General features: G+C 38.2%; 1 long non-coding RNA gene across 2 annotated transcripts in view; it reads right to left on the reverse strand.

Annotated features, from left to right (window-relative positions):
- Positions 1-1,157: 1,157 nt before the first annotated feature.
- LOC138649031 (uncharacterized) overlaps positions 1,158-13,326 on the reverse strand; it is a 19,719-nt gene continuing 7,550 nt past the window's right edge. For both annotated transcript variants that reach the window (XR_011315227.1, XR_011315226.1), the window contains exon 2: positions 1,158-1,781. This is a non-coding gene — a long non-coding RNA (uncharacterized lncRNA). The remainder of the gene's footprint in view (positions 1,782-13,326) is intronic.

Below are 13,326 nucleotides of genomic sequence, written 5' to 3' on the forward strand. Positions count from 1 at the left end.
GAGGGAAGGAATGAAATGAGGGAGGAAGGGAGGGAGGAAAGAAGGAAGGGAGAGATTGAGGAAGGAAAGAAGGAAGGGAGGGATTGAGGAAGGCAGGGAGGAAGGGAGGAGGGAAGGAAGGTAGGGATTGAGGAATAGAGGAAGGAAGGAAAGAAGGAAGGGAGGGATTGAGGAAGGAAGGGAGGAATGAAGAAGGGAAGGGAGGGATTGAGGAAGGTAGGGAAGAAAGGGAGGGATTGAGGAAGGAAGGGAGGAAGGAAAGAAGGAAGGGAGGGATGGAGGAAGGAAGGGAGGAAGGAAAGAAGGAAGGGAGGGATGGAGGAAGGAAGGGATGGAGGAAGGAAGGAAGGGAGGGAGGGATTGAGGATGGAAGGAAGGAAAGAAGGAATGAAAGGCTATATGTTTCATAGATATGAAATATATATATAGATTAGGTAGATAGATAATAGATATAAAATAGATAGATGTTATAGATAGATCTGAGACAGACAGACTTATCTTCTCTGCTTTCTAGGGTGTGCAGAATTCTGCAGCGGCATACAATTGTCATTATTACTGGGCAGACGATAATTGATGTATTGCACATTGGGCTTTTGCATGGGGACTTCTTACACTGATCCGGGTACCAGGGTAGGGCCATTATCTTAACTCCTGTCTAAATCTGATGATTGTAAAACCACAAAAAAAAAAATCTGAAAACACTAATTAGTTCCCCAGGGGTTGTAATGCTAACTTCTTGCTGCTCCCTTCTCATATGCATCTCTGCTGGGCTGCAGCTGAAGAATTACTTAATTTACCATCTTTTACAATGAACTTAATCCAAGTACGACTGCCTAATCTAATGTCACATTTTGACATCACCCATAACAAACCTGGGGGCTGCGGCCTCACATTTTGCCAATGGGCTTTGAAGTTTATAATTACACCCCTGGGCCTCCTCTTCAGCGTGCAGGCGCGCCATACGCTAGTGTCATGGTCATACTGGCTGAAGAAAGAGTGCCGCTGATACAGTTCCAGGTCAAGTTTGCATATCGATCTTTGCATAGACATCATCGTCCCTTTTTTGTATATTTCAACGAGCATTTGCTGGAACGATTAAAAGAAAACAAACAGCATGCAGAGAACACCGCAAACATAAGAATAGACCACACTACAAGGACTGCTTGTAACATGTTTATTCATTCCGTGTCAAAGCAACATGGAAATAAAAGAGAGAAAAATAAATAATGAAAAGTTACATATATATCTTGCATAGCATTTATCCGGGAATGCAGAAAGCATCTGCGCTATTAGCAGTAAAATATAATTCTGAGTTGCATAACATGGGTCTTGTGTCCAACAAACCCCATCGACAATTACTGGCCTGCTTGCTATTTTTTTTTATAATAGTATTGTTTTATTAGCAGGAGATTATCAGTAGAGGACTAGTAAACCTGCAGCCAGGTAGTCCAACCACGCCCCTCACTGCTGATTGGCAGTTTTCTGCACAGGGTACACAAAAGCTGCCAATCAGAGTTGTGGGCGGGGTTGATACAGAGTTCAACATTCAGAGAACTGCCTGATCTGCAGCAGAGAAAATAGTTTTTAATCAGAACTGCAGCAAGCAGCCCAGTAAGTGAGACATTGCTGGAATCAGGGTTTCTGCCCCTACATCGTGCTGCCCTCAAATGGTGTAGCAAAATCCCACTTTAAGGAGAAATATCTTTGTAAAATATATGTAAGACATCGTGGTCATCTGGTTCGTTGAGCATTAGAAAGCTGGAGATCATCCCAGGATGTATCTTGAAGAGACAAAAGACAGAGACACAGAATTAAACCAGTAGAAATCCTCCACCTCACGTTTAATTGACATATTTGCAGGCTGAAATAACACATCCTCGGCGCTCACTACTGTACACAGCGTAGTAATGACTTTTGGCAAGACATTTTGTTTTCATAGACTTTTGTTTTTGGAGCAAGTTTCTTGAATCTGAAGAACCTCTCGGGATCTCATTTTTAAGATTTCGGTTCACTGCTAACCGACCATTAAAGATGATAATCTGAGACCGCCGAGTTTACCGTTTTCGGACGTGATTTTAGGATGATTTTTTTTTTTTTTTTGCCTTAAATTTGGAGAAGAATATTTACGAGGCAGTCTCATCGTTGTACCAAATGGTTTGTTACCGGATCGGCTCATAGAGGGAGATTTTTCCATTGTCACTAATATGATGATGATGATGATGAATAAACATTTCTCTCTCCATTTTCTAGAACCAGTGAATGTGGAGCGTAACTATCCACCCTATCACAGAAGCCAAAACCACTTTTTTTATTCACTAACTGAAAAATCCACTTCTAAAAGAAGTTTCGTAAGAACTTTTTTTTTTTGCGCCGCTTCGATGAGGTCTTTCAAAGTGTTTTTTTGAGCTGTATTTAATTTACCGTAATTTTTTTGTGTGCCATGACCTTGCTAAAAAATGCAGAAAATTCATGAGACAACCCCTTAAAGGGTTAACTGTGAAAAGATGTAAAGTAGATGTAAAAAAAAAAAAAAAAAAAAGGAAAATCGTATTTTTAGGTCCAGGCCAGGTGGGAGTTATTAGCTATTAGGTATGCTGGACATATATTGGGGGATATGGCTGCCAGAGCCGAGCGCTGAGCGCTGAGCAGTCACTCCGGTCATACATGTATATAGGTGGAATCTGGCAGCTCCCAAGGCTCCTGCATAGCGAGAATGAATTTTTATCAGTAATTACCCTCCTACATTTTCAGCCGGATCTGAGCTCTGAATATTCGTGGGCAGTTATTAATTCGTATAATTATGGAACTCATCTCCATACACATTGCAGTTGTTTAAGCTTATGGCTGTACGGGGAAAAGGACTCCGAGCATCATAAAGTGGCGTTGGGGGCATTTTTCACGATTTTATCCGTCTGTTTTTCACTGATTTTTTGATATGAGAAAGTTAAGAAAACTTTGTCACATTTTTCATACAAGTGGTGAAACTTGGACCATTCTTTGCGTACAAGAAAAATCACAGGTCAGTATTTTTCGCCCTTGTTTGGCCACACTCACATGTTGAGTATTTGGTCAGTATTTTACATCAGTATTTGTAAGGCAAAACCAGGAGTGAAACCAGGAAAAGTAGAATAGAAACACGTCACTACTTCTGCATTTTTCACCCACTCCTAATTTTGGCTTACAAATACTGATATAAAATACTGACCAAATACTGAACGTGGTTTTAGTATGCCAAAACCAGGAGTGGAATTTACAGAGAAAAACTAGAATTGAGAGATTACAACCTGTGGTGTTTTTTGGAGACACTCCTGGTTGTCGCATATAAGTAGTGATGAAATACTGATGTGTGAATAAAGCCTTAGAAATTACAACAGGAAGCGGGTTGTGTACAGATTTCAAGAGTACAGACGGGGCAAAGCATCAGCAGTCTCAGGGAGAGCGGAAAAAAAATATCTGTAAAGTAGAAAAAAAGTTGAAGAGGAAATAAGTGCAGGATAGAAGCTGTGCTGACACAGAGCTCACATCCAGCCTATATTACGGTTAGAGAAACTCCAAGAAAAATCTGAACTTAGGAGAAGGCTGCAAACTGCATATCAGTGGTCTGAAAAAATGAATACATTAATAAAATAATACATTTAGTGCATTTTTATTAAATAATGTGATTACTAACGTATATGTAAAAATCATTCCATGTCAAAGGAGATCACAGCCTTTACCGCATGCTTTCTTGATGTCTATCACTTTATAATGGCATTATTCCTAAGCTCTTATAAGAAACGCTACGGAGAACTGTTGGGCAGCATTTAATAAGCAGGAGATATTCTGCGGCACATATGGAGAGGAGATCAGCGACACTACTAGGTGTAAATAACACGGTCTCAGAATAGCAGCCAATTACAAATTAAGTAATAGTACAATGCAAAAAGCATCAAAATCAATATTCACATTCAGTTATTATAAAATACAGAACTTTTTAATAATGGTGGCAATTAAAAATGTGATTATTGGTTGCAGCAGTTGTCATTGTCAGCCGTGATTTACCATAGAGCGCACACGTGGGCTATACATTACATGCATCTTTCAGTCTGGGATCTCTGCAGACCCCCAAAGTCTATTATCCGGCGCAGTGTGCACCCATACGTCGTGATAGGAGCCGTTACTGTCTGAATCTCCATTCTACGGATCCCTATGGGTTTTCTGAAGATGACAATCATGCATAATTCATACTCTCGTCACAGCGCCTGATCTCGCCGGCTTGGATGGTTGCCGGTACGACGCAATACTATGGCGGAGACTTGCTATAGATCCAGGACGAAATGTGTTAGTTCATCGCGAGACTTCTTTACACGAGGACGTATTTGCAACGGAGATTCTACAGAAAACACCACAAGGCAAAAAGATGCACAGAATTTTCACCGCATTTTCCGCAGGGAATAGACGGCAGATACCTCTGCGGTGAATAAATTGACAGCACGCTGCAGATGTCAGTTTACGCTAATCCACGTCCACAACGCAGCCCTTAGCTAAGGAAACCATGTATGTAGAATTTGGTTGGGCGCCATAGTTATTACTTTAGTTTTAGGGGTCACTTACTATGCAGAAAGCTCTTCGGCAGACCCACCGATATCAACGGGTTCGGCTGACAGTCTAAGGGTCCGGTCACACGACCGTTTTCACCACATCTGAAGAAATGGTTCGATTATTCTGATCAGACTTTGATCGGAGAGGCATAAGACGTGGAGAGAAAAAAAAAGTCTGTCTGTGAAAATCAGACCGCACTGTCGGTTTTTTTTTCACAGACCCTTAGACTCGCATTGCCAAGTTAGTCATGTCATCGATTTTATCCATGGGCCACTCAGTCTGAGGGTAAAATCACGTACACAGCCCCATAGAATATCATAGTGTGAGTACTATCTGTAAAAACCATGGGTAGCACTCGTCCAAGAAAATCAGTCGTGTGCACAAGCCCCAAGATACATTGGTGCCCAGACTCTACCATGACAGATGATTTCCGCTTGCCGATCCCTTTGTTCTCTAAGAGATGAGCTGCCGCCAGAGATGTTTGGCAGCGGTGCTCTAGTAGAGAACACAGTAGTGCTCGGCAGAGCAAACGCTCCTGTGTATGGGATAGTCGGGTGAGATAACTCCTGACCGGCTAATGGCGAGCTTTAGGGTTTGCACATCCTCAAACCTTGCAGAAATGTGAGGTCCTCCATCCACCGCTTACCGTCACGGGTATGTACACAATGCCGCCATAGGGTAACACTGAGATTGGACACAAGTGACGGAAAATGCGGCCATATTTCCAGGACTGGTGGGTGACTATGTGTTGCCACGTCTAGCGTTTTGTATATCAGACTAAACACGAGAATAATGGCAGCCTCTATTCATTAGTAGTTGTCACTGTCATCTTGTGCCTTAGGATGGTTTTATTACAACTCCTGTTTTCGGTCTGATTTATTATCCCTGGAGATATTGTGGAATATTGTGTCAGTCGCTGTCCCCGAGGGCTTACAACCTAATCTCCATGCACTTGGTTGCTATCACTGCCGTGCAGTACCGGGGTCCTGTATGTGGACCCGACATCCGCGTGGAGTTTGCATGTTCTCCTGTGTCTGTGTGGGTTTCCTACCGGTATCCACTCACACTCCATACTGGTAGGTTAATTGGTTTCCTATGAAATTAGCCTTAGTGTGTATTAGCAAATTAGTTTGCGAGCCCCACTGTGACAGGGATGCATGTAGGTAATAAATCATTGCTCTATAACCTCTTCCAAATTGCATCCAAAGGTGGTCTTCTAGAGGGGGAAGGGTGGTCTTCCAGTGTGCAGAATATATGGCGGAGCGAAATTTGCAAAAGGAAATCTGGTGTAAGGTTTTCTTGTATGTATGGTGCATAGACGACGTACTGCGCTATGGACCATGGCTGGGCTACACTGAAAATCAGATTTTCTCCGATTTGTCGTTTCCGACCCTTGGGTACGTGATAGGTTTCCCTGTTTTCCACGGATTCTTTCAATTGATTGATTCACTCCTGTCTCATACTGGAAATACATTAGTACAAATGCGCTTTGGGCACCCTGAAATATAAGGTGAGTATGGTTTAAAGAGTTTCCAGAAAACCCTTGTGAGCGTCAATACTTTTGATATTTTTTTGGCGACGGAGGAGACATTAGGCGCATCCTGTCACCGCCACTGCAGCAGGATGTGTTGCACATCAGACACACACGACGCAGGGAAGGTGCTCCAGGGTGACAGGTAGTGAAGGTGAAAGTGAGAGCCTGGAGGGGGCATGAAGGAGGAGAGCTGTGTCACCCTGAACTCGATGCTGCTAAGTGGTGCCTGCCAGGTAAACAGACCAGGAGGAAACCCTGGCGTCTGCGCATGTGGGGACCGAGGCTCTCACGTAGGACCTGACATAGACAAAGGCTTCAGGCACGCCCTGCTCTCCGCAGTAGCCCAAGCTCGCTCACCACTGCCACACACCAGCTCCTTTATCTTCAGCCAGATTTACATTTTATAATACAAATATATTATTATTCCAGGGTTTCTGGCTGTACTATTGTTACTGGTAGTATTAGTAGGAAGACAAATATTAACAACATATGTGTAGTGGGGGTATAACTGTCATTGCCATTAAAATGATTAATATTACCATTATTATTATCATCAGCATTCATTATTGTCATATTATTAGGATTACTACCAGCATTATTATCACCACCAGCAATGATGGCTTATAATTAGTATTACTGACCATCATATATCTTGTAGTCCTATTATTGCTATTATTGTTGTTAGTTTTATAGCCGACTCCATATTATAAGTATCACTGACAGTATTAGTAGGAGTATCACTGCCAACATCATCATCATCATGGTATTATTAGTATTACTTCCAGTATTATTATTACAGTTATCATCTTATTCTTATTATTATCAGTAGTTTTAGTGCCCTCATTATTACCATCAGTAGTATTACAGCAAATAATATTAGTAGTGCGAGTATTATTATAATCATCGTCATATTATTAGTATAACTGCAGTATTATTATTATTAATAGCAGTATATTGTTACTAGTATTATTAGTGCCAGTATCATTAGTAATAGTATTACTGCAGTATTATTATTACTATTATTACTAGTATTATTAGTGCCAGTAAAATTAGTAGTAGTATTACTGCAGTATTGTTAGTATTATTAATGCCTTTATTATTATTATTAGTATTACTGCAGTATTATTATTACTATTATTATTACTAATACTATTAGTGCCAGTATCATTAGTAATAGTATTACTGCAGTATTGTTAGTATTATTAATGCCTTTATTATTATTATTAGTAGTAGTAGTAGTATTACTGTCAGAACCATCATCATCATGGTGTTATCAGTATTACTTCCAGTATTATTATTATTATTATTATTATTATTATTATTAGAGTGGTATTACAGTCGTAGTAGTCCGTATTATTATAATCATATTATTAGTATTACTGCAGTATTATTATTATTATTAATACTTTTAGTACTGGTATCATTAGAAGTACTATTAGTGCTGGTATTATTAGTAGTAGTGTTACTGCCAGAATTATTTTTATAATCTTATTATTTGGATTACTTCCAGAATTATTAATAATAGTAGAATTACTTCCAGCATTATTATCATTATTTATTTCTGTCTGTATTATTGTCAATTTTATACACATTATATTATCAGTATTAATTATTATTACTATTCTTACAGCAATCATTATATTGATGATGGGAATAATAACAGCAGTAATATCTCAGTATTTTTGTCATCAGTATTGCCTTTTTTTATTTTTTACGGTTGGCTACTTATATATCGCCTCGTTGTCCGTTAGCCAGCAAAGGGTTAAGTGCATGCAATCAGGCGCGGTGAGGGGCCGCGGACGCGGTTTGCTACCATTACTAGGGTGTGCGGTGTGATGTCAGGACGCAGATTGCAGCGGCTACGCAGATGGATGATGATATTTTGCAGGAGGCTCGCTTCGCCTTTGGCCTGCTCGTCACTTTATTATTATTATTTTTTTTTATGTACTTGTATTTTTTTTTTTCTTCTATTTTTGCTCCCAGCGTTTTTCATCCTCCGTGTCTGTTTCGGCTCTTTGGGGCATGTTTTATATTTTCTGCAGCCTTCAAGGCCTTTCATTTTTGTGAATGGCACTCCCTGGGTATGGTGGAAATGAAGAACGAAAAAATAAAAATGAGATGCACATACCGGGAATATCAAGCCAAACCTGAAATCCGGGCTCTTGGTTTCTCTCCAGAAAATGATTTCCTTTGGCGCTGTTAATCTTGACATTAGATATAGTAACTACAACTCCGACCTCAGATCCACCCCTGCCAGGACGTATAAGCGGTGACTAGAGCCAGGCTCACAACACCGCCATCAGGATATATGTGACGCCTGATGATTGCATTCAGACAGAGCCAGGAGTTTTGTATTATTTTTTTTTATTTTTGCATTTTATGAAGCGCAGCATTGCCCGGATTCACATAAGGAGTTCATGTGGCAGTCGTCTGCTACCATTTTGCATTGGAAGTAACTCAGCCGACAGATGTTACATGTCAAGCAGTGAGGAAAGATGAATTCTCATTCAGAAAATCAGCGGCCTCAGTCCTGCTTTATTATCAGCCATATTTCACCTGTGCGTTTGCTGTAAAAATTGCAAAAGGGGGGATTGCAATAGTTCCTGCACTTCTATGCAGATTTCACTAGAACAGGTCTTAGACCTAAAAAGCAACACGCAAAGCAGAGGCGAACTTTACCCCTCCACAATGGAGACCCCCTATTTCTGCAGGTGCCATTTATTTATTAGAAGAGCTGCCAATGTCATTCACACATGTATATGCATGGAGGTGGGGGTCCTCAGGCGAGATCTGTCAAGGGATAGGGAGACAGATATTTCCTGCTAGAAAGGCCTCATTCAGTGACTTTTCTCGTACATAAAGACACGCACTGATTATCATCAGTGTTTTGGATCAGATTTTCATCAGTGTTTGGTCAGTGTGTCAGTTTATACCATCAGTATAAGAACAAAAATTGGAAAAATTGCAAAGCTTCTCCTATGCATGGCAATGTTAAAAACGGACTGCACCCAGATGGCTTTGAGTGATTTTTCTTGTACGTAAAGACACGCACTGATTATCATCAGTGTTTTGGATCAGATTTTCATCAGTGTTTGGTCAGTGTGTCAGTTTATGCCATCAGTATAAAAAAAATTGGAAAAATTGCAAAGCTTCTCCCATGCATGGCAATGTTAAAAAAGGACTGTACCCAGATGGCTTTGAGTGATTTTTCTTGTACATAAAGACACTGACTGATTTTCATCAGTGTTTGGTCAGTGTGTCAGTTTATACCATCAGTATAAAACAGAATTGGAAAAATTGCAAAGCTTCTCCTATGCATGGAAATGTTAAAAAATGACTGTACCCAGATGGCTTTGAGTGATTTTTCTTGTACATAAAGACACGGACTGATTTTCATAAGTGTTTTAGAGCAGATTTTCATCCGTGTTTGGTCAGTGTTTCAATTCACATTATCAGTATTTCATCAGTGATTTTCTTATATGGAAAATTTGTTTTAGAAAAATTCAAATCTTCTTCTATCCATGGCAATGTTAAAAACTAACTGTACCCAGATGGCTTTGAGTGATTTTTCTTGTATGTAAAGACATGTACTGATTTTCATCAGTGTTTTAGAGAAGATTTTTATCTGTGTTTGGTCAGTGTGTCAATTCACACTATTAGTATTTCATCAGTGATTTTCTCATATGTAAAAAATGTTTGGGAAAAATTGCAAAGCTTCTCCTATGCATGGCAATGTTAAACTGACTGTACCCAGATGGCTTTGAGTGATTTTGCTTGTACGTAAAGACACGGACTGATTTTCATCAGTGTTTTGGAGCTGATTTTCATTACTGTTCGGTGATTGTGTCAGTTTACTCATATGAAGAAAAAAATTGCAAAGCTTCTCCTATCCATGGTAATTTTAGAAATGGACTGCACACAAATGGCAGTCAGTGATTTTTTTCACAGGCCATAGATCGAAAAGGATGATCTTGATTGGTGATTCTTATTAAAAAAAAATGGACATAATTTAAAAAAAAAACCACACAAATCTTAGGCCTCATTTAGTTAATGATCTTTTTTGCGCACAAGGGAAAAAAAGCATTGTTTTTCATCAATATGTTGGATCCAATGGATCCAATTTTTATCCATTTTTTGCTTAATTCGTCTGTTTTCACCATCCTTGTGGCTTCCAATTTCTAAATGAATAGAAATTCCAAGCGGTAAAAATGGACAGCATTTGCATGACACAAAGTGGCATTCATGTGTTTTTTTTCCCCATTATACATTGATTTGTTTGGGCGAGTTAGATCCGTAACTTGAATCAATATCGGATTTGTCTGGTTTATTTTTGCAATGGATCCCCCCAAAATGAAAAACAGATACAATGCAGAGATTTTTTTTTTCATATTTTTTTTTCTGACAGCTTTAGGTTTGGCATTTTGTACATTTAGAAAAAAAAAAATCACCCCCCTCCAAAAAAAAGATTGATTTTTTTTTTTTTTTTTTTACAAACCCCGAAAAGAAACGTGACATGTGAAGAAGGCACAGTACGGTGGTCTTGAAATGACTGATAACAGGGAGCAATGCGTAGTAGTAAACATAGGCCAGATAGAATTCGGTTTTGCGTCCCTTTAATATACATCCTATGTGACAGGCGTCCCCGAGGCGGGGGGCGCATCGTGCCTCCTTCTTTCGCACTATTTCCCACTCCCGGATTCAGAAGCAGCATCAGATGTTTTCTCCCATAAGAAAATGGCAGCCGGCACCGTGAGTGACAAGCGGCCGAGATAATCACAATTCCTACACCAGTGTTCACGTGTTCTGACCCAACAGAACACAAAGCTAATTTTCCAAAAAACACACACACACACAAAAAAACAAATTAAATGTGATTTACGCAGCGGTATCACAGACACCAGTCCTACATTTCCAACACGCACGACCCAACATCCGACGCTATTTATTTTCTATAATCTGAATAATGCATAAAGCAGCTCTGGAAATCTCACCGGCAAAAAAAAAAAAAGGGAACATGTCGGGGAGGACGGGGGCAATCTAAATCACCGTCTCTTTATTTCGCTCGGTGGCGTGAGAGGCTTTTAGGTATAACCAGTGTAATTGTGCCATTAACATTCCTGTGTGAGTGCGCACCCATACGTTTTCTGGTGCAGACGGTACCTTGGGTTCTTTTTTTTGGTTTTTTTTTTTAACTTTGCAATTAAATTTTACAGCATTTTCATTATTACAAATATATATGTATTGTAATGATGCTCTGCATTTATGCTCAGGCTGGATTTTATAACCTACAGGTGTGTGCTTATAATGAAGAGGTTTATGGCCTGGGTGCGTTACTGCATAGATTTCAATACACAGCTGCAACTGGATTTTTTTTTTAAGGCCTTACTTCCGTCACATACTTATGTGTGTAAAGTGTTCAACCCTCCGTACAGCTCTCACTGCCAACATACATGATGGGAGAAGTGGATCAGTCATAATACAGACTCATAGTAACAGGCCAAAAAGGTAGATTTCTGATTACTATAGCATTTATATATTTATTAGGATATTGGAAATTAGAAAGTAGATAGATAGATAGATAGATAGATAGATAGATAGATAGATAGATAGACAGACAGACAGACAGACAGATAGATAGATAGATAGATAGATAGATAGATAGATAGATAGATAGATAGATAATAGATAGATAGTATAAATATTTATACATGTGTGTATGTGTATATATATATATATATATATATATATATATATATATATATAGACAGAGAGAGTAAAATTAGAATTTCCAATAGAACTTATTTTCCGATTTCCGATAACACATGTAACGTCATCTTGCAGGTAAAGTAGTGAACTTCAGATTTCCATGGTAGAATATTTTCTTTTTCTTTTAGAATTTTATTTCAGTCTTCCTAGAGCTTCACCGGCCTTACAGGGTAAATGTTATTAACTTTCTTTAATGAGAGTCCAATAATCCAGTATACAAGAATATCCGATTATATGGTCCAGTACTTGCGTAGGTCCTAATACTGATGGATTGATGGATTTAAGGGATGCTATTGGATTTATGATAGATAGATAGATGATAGATAGATAATAGATAGATAATCAATAGATAATAGATAGATGATAGATAGATAATAGATAGATAGATGATAGATAATAGAGAGATGATAGATAATAGATACATGATAGATAATAGATGATAGATGATAGATAATAGATAGATAGATAGATAGATAGATAGATAGATAGATAATAGATAGATGATAGATACATAGATAGATGATAGATAGATAATAGATAGATGATTGATAGATAGATAATAGATAGATGATAGATAGATAGATAATAGATAGATGATAGATAGATAATAGATAGATAGATGGATAGATAGATAGATAATAGAGAGATAGATGGATAGATAGATACATAGAGAGATAGATAATAGAGAGATAGATAAAAGATATATAATAGATAGATAGATAGATGATAGATATGTAATAGATAGATGATAGGTAATAGATAGATGATAGATAATAGGTAATAGATAATAGATATATAGATAGATAGATAGATAATAGATAGATAGATAGATAGATAATAGATAGATAATAGATAGATGGATATAGATAGATAATAGATAGATGATAGATAGATAGATGATAGATAGATAGATAGATAGATAGATGATAGATATGTAATAGATAGATGATAGGTAATAGATAGATGATAGATAATAGGTAATAGATAATAGATAGATAGATAGATAGATCGATAGATAATAGATAGATGATAGATAGATGGATATAGATAGATAATAGATAGATGATAGATAGATAGATAGATGATAGATAGATAGATAGATAGATAGATAGATAGATAGATAGATGATAGATATGTAATAGATAGATGATAGGTAATAGATAGATGATAGATAATAGGTAATAGATAATAGATAGATAGATAGATAGATAGATAGATAGATAGATAATAGATAGATAGATAATAGATAGATGATAGATACATAGGTAGATAGATGATAGATAGATAATAGATAGATATATAATAGATAGGTTTCGTTATATGTCCCTGTAATGTATTTTATAGGATAGCGTACTATTACGTAGTCACGCATTAATCCCCCCAGTGAGGATAGAGGCCATTTTGCTGTTCCCCTGTAGTAAATCCCAGTAAGAGCGAAGCTGGCT

Source organism: Ranitomeya imitator, chromosome 9 (genome assembly GCF_032444005.1).
Source record: "Ranitomeya imitator isolate aRanImi1 chromosome 9, aRanImi1.pri, whole genome shotgun sequence".
Taxonomy (NCBI): domain Eukaryota; kingdom Metazoa; phylum Chordata; class Amphibia; order Anura; family Dendrobatidae; genus Ranitomeya; species Ranitomeya imitator.